Source organism: Ornithodoros turicata, chromosome 2, assembly GCF_037126465.1.
Source record: "Ornithodoros turicata isolate Travis chromosome 2, ASM3712646v1, whole genome shotgun sequence".
NCBI classification, from domain to species: domain Eukaryota; kingdom Metazoa; phylum Arthropoda; class Arachnida; order Ixodida; family Argasidae; genus Ornithodoros; species Ornithodoros turicata.
Window position 1 is genome coordinate 83,577,660 of NC_088202.1, and position 4,497 is coordinate 83,582,156.

The following is a 4,497-nucleotide window of genomic DNA, read 5'->3' on the forward strand; positions in this document are numbered from 1 at the left end:
GGCCAATTGCCATCTTTGCTGTCTTTTACCGTGGAAAACCTGTACGAAGGAATAAATATTTGTCTAATTACTGGGCGCACTCACTCACCACGATGACCTATAATAGTCCTACCAGACGCTCAGAGGCCGAGTGTTTGCGTTCCTTCAATCGAGTGAAGTGACAGTTCCAGACATATAGCCCCCTTGGTCGCAAGTGCCTTCCACCTTCTATTTGGCTTGATATAGCTGCAATGAAAACAACCGATGTCGAATGGTATACCAAACCGTGTTACCAATATTGCGTTTAGCAACGGAAGTATGGAACGCGCGGTGTGTGGTCTATCTGGAGCGATCGATACCTTTCTCGTTCGATAAGTGACATGCGCTGAACAAAATATTTGGATATAAACGAGAGGGTTTCGGTACAGCGTTCTCGGTTCTTGCGTACGTTATGCGCACGTTACCTTGCGCACACTCGCGTACGTTAGCACTTTACCTGACACTTCTTTCGGCGATATAAGTAGAGTTTTGGTAGCACAGTAGGCGTACGTTACGCAAGACGTTATGACGGAATCTGGCGCGTGAAATAAGACACTTACAGCATCCACACTGATGGCGCATTCGATTGGGAGAGCAATTGTTGCCCCGCGCTGGGTGCGGTTTCGTGCATGCTCCCGGCGGGGTCGCACGGGTTTGCATTGTCAATGGAATGCTAGCATTCAAGGTAATATGCGTGCTCTGTGCATAGCGCGTGACCCGCGTGCTTTCTCGGGTTGCTTTGGTCACGTGCGGGTCAGCAAACTGCTTCGGGATCGCATAAGATAATTGAACCTCTGTATGCAATAAGGGGATAAGCCGAAAAATCCCAAACCGAGAAAATGGACCTGATCCGATTGTCCGTCCCATTGACAGACACACATTTTCCGTTTCTTACCCTCCTGTAGCGGGCCAATAAATTGCAATACGGTCCTAAATATTCTTTGGCAGGTACATACTGGTATCTAGATGTCGTTGCAGCAAAAATAGTAAAAAGGGGATAAGTCGACTTATCCCCTTATTGCATACAGAGATTCAATTACACACAGCAGACGCGCAATGTTTCCACTGTGCGAGAGACGCACGACCACCTGCGCGACACACGAGTAAAAAGAAAATGAAAAGAAAGCTCGGACATCACGGCCTAACTTATCGCGCGCATGCCTCCTCTTCTCTGTGGTGTTGCGCTGAGGTAGTCGCTGGGTCAAAAACTATTGATCTTTGGAGCAAATTCTCTTGCCCCTTCTCTACCAATGGAACATTCAACGCATGCCCCGCTCTGGCAAGGGAACGGTTTTTGCCCCTTTCCGGGGCAAAACCTCGACCTAGCTCTGCCAATGGAATGCGCCATACACGAGCCCGAGCTCGTGTTGCCAGGGGAGCAACTGTTGCACACTCTAGGGGAAAAAACTGAGTAAAATGGGGAGCCATTGCAGCTTACAGTCCCCTAGACTTCAATTGCTCCACATTTTGGTCCCCTAACCCCGTAATTTACTCCCCAGGACTCGAATAGTCAATTAACTTCGCAAATGGCCTCTCGAATGCAACAGTCTACGTAACTATGTGCTCTTCGTGAATTTGATGGAATACGGCTACATAACTTAGCGACTTATGCTATTTTCCACCCAACAGAGGAAGAAATAGTTCGCGGTTCTTTCTTGCGAAATTTTGCATTATGTATGTCGCAAGATCACTCGACATATCACGGTTGACGATTTAATTCAAAGTATTTCCATTCATACACATGAATTATGTAGCTATGTAGGACTGCTAGAACAGAGCGTGAAGTGGAGTCCCCACTCTGTGACTTAGTTCCATGCATTTACCCCGAAAAGGGACTAATTTTTGTGGCGAAGCATTTAGCCCCGAAAAGGAGTAAAATTACTCCTTTTGTATATTAGAGTGTACGGGAGCAGTACGCAATCACCCCACGATACGCATGCAAATTAAAAAGAACGTGCGTACGCTGGACGCGTTTTTAGTGACGTAGCGTACGCGTGCGCAGTGCCCCCAACATTAGTGAGTTTTAGTGTATCGTACGATATCGCCTTTGCGTTCGCAAGTGATAGCGTGGTTGCTCTGCGCACTGCGCGATGCTCTCTTTTATATTTTGCGCGTGCGCAGTACAGGTACCGACAAAAGTTTACGGAACACGCGTGCTGTGTACTTTTTCTCCGGTGCGAGCACCTAGCGGCAGGCGGAAGCCGGTGAGTTCACTGCTTCGGAGGGGTGAATGAATGTGCTGCTAGCGACACACTGCGGTAATTTCGGTACTGGTACTTCGTCTTGGACGAGCCCGTGAAGTGTGTTGGATTTCACTGTAGTGCTGTTCGACACTACGTGACTGAAAGACAGTATATGTAGAGTGCCAATTACCTCTGATATTCAATCTGATCACCACAATGTCCCGTAACGATTTAATTGTTGCAGATACCTCTTGTTTCTTTCTCTTGTCAGCGCGTCGCTGCTTAAAAGAGCAATAAGCCGATAAGAGCAATACACCTATACCCGTATTCACCAACCGACCTAAACCATCGGTTTAGTGACGTCAGGCTTAAATCGATCACGTGATCTCTCCGGCGCTGAAGCGCTTTCCAAAGGGTTGACCACAACGCATGCGCGTTATTCACATTGTCACGAGATGGTTGAGGGAAGGGAGAAAGAAGCAGACGACAGGAAAGATTCCAAGAGGATGAGGAGGCTTTCGTTTGTTTTTGTTTTTTTTGCGCTCTAAGAGAAGTCAGCGAGAGAAAATTCAGATGGCGCTGTACCAGGTGGCTGGGAGCAGGGAGTCTGTTACCCGTGTTGGTTTTGTTTGGGGTTTTGGGGTTAAGGCGTAGGTTTCTATGTTTGCGTTTTGTAATGGGAAGCTCGGAGACGTATGGGCGCAACAAAGGTGTTTCGCGGCGGCGGCGGCGTTTACCATATTGAGGAGGTAGCAGAACGTATTCTGGCGATTCTGGCGGACGTGATCGTTGTACTTTGGTTAGTGTTCGGTAGTCGGTTGTGGCTGCGTATATAACTGCAGCGGTCATCGTTTGTTGTACGGCCTGTGCTGTCAACTGCGATAATGAAGATGGTACATCTCTCGATCGCTGGGGCATTCCAGCATCGTGTCTTATACATGTTCCAGCCAGGTGCCGTGTCGGCGTTCGCAACTTGTGTGCAAGCGCTTCATCGCGGTAGGCAATACAAACAAAAAGAAAATTGGTGCAAGAGTGGCCGTTATTCTGCATCGGACTCTCACACGCATCAATTACTGTTGTGGTGTTATGGTTTGATGTTCTTTGCAGTGTGTCACAAACTTGCAACGCGTAACAGCACCATTTCGCTTGCTGTGTTTCTAAGGGCGCACGCCTCATATGCAGAAGTACAGAAGTTGCAGAACCCCAGCACATGTTTACAAGCGTAGTGCAGTGTTCACAATGACTTGTGTGCAAGGGCTTTGTCACGGTGTGTGAAATAGACAAGAGAAGAAACAACTTGTTCCAAGACTCTGTCACACACATACGGCGGTTTATGGTGGTGAATGTGGTGTTTATGTGTTGCCATATGCCATTCTTAATGTGAAGGAAGGCGGTAACATTGGAAAGTGAGTGCGTGCACTGTGATACGTTGAGACAGCTCCCCTGTGCCTTTGTGTGTGAGTGTTTGGTACAAGAGCTCCTGTTGTTATGGTCCCCTGACCCCTGTGGTAGTGTAAGAGTGTGTACAGCACATACCTGCATGTCTACACACAATGTACCTGACTTCTTGTAGAAATCATCATGCACTGAATGGGTTGCTCTGTTTAACTCGCGAAGATTCATTTTTTCAGGATGATTGTCTCTTGCAAAGAGTGAACTACTTCACAGAATATAAAACTCAGTGCGCCCTAATCTGTATACTCCTCACATATCGCACTAGATACTCTATACGATATCTCAATGTTGCGAAAATAAAAGGCTGCGCTAATGTCCTTGCAATAAATCAGAATCCCGAATGAAACGACTCAGAATAAATAATTTATTCAGACTAGGTTAACTTAAATACAAATTAGGTTCTCCTTAACTACAGGCACCAAATATATTGTAAGGCAAGCCTTACATATACTTTCATCAGTAGTACTGTGCTATCGTTCCGACGGATTTCTCATTTGCGCCTATATGGTGTTTTCACCTGTTACCGTAGGTTGCCAAATGCAGGACTTACACATAGACATGTAAAATATGGGAAAGATTTATCACAGTACGTTAGAGAGCAATCTCAGTATAATAATATGTGCCGAATAGGAGCTCTGAGATGTCTTTGTTTAAGTTTTCTTCTGAGGTACCTTTCTATGAAAATCAAATCCTGAGCTGGAGCACAATAACGCTCAACACGCAAGACCTAACATACACGAGGTCCGTGTGACCTCGTGCATATTAGGTCTGAACCTGAGCTTTGGCGCAGCAACACTCAACAACCGGTTCATGTAACTGGATGATGAGTGTTGTGCCCAAG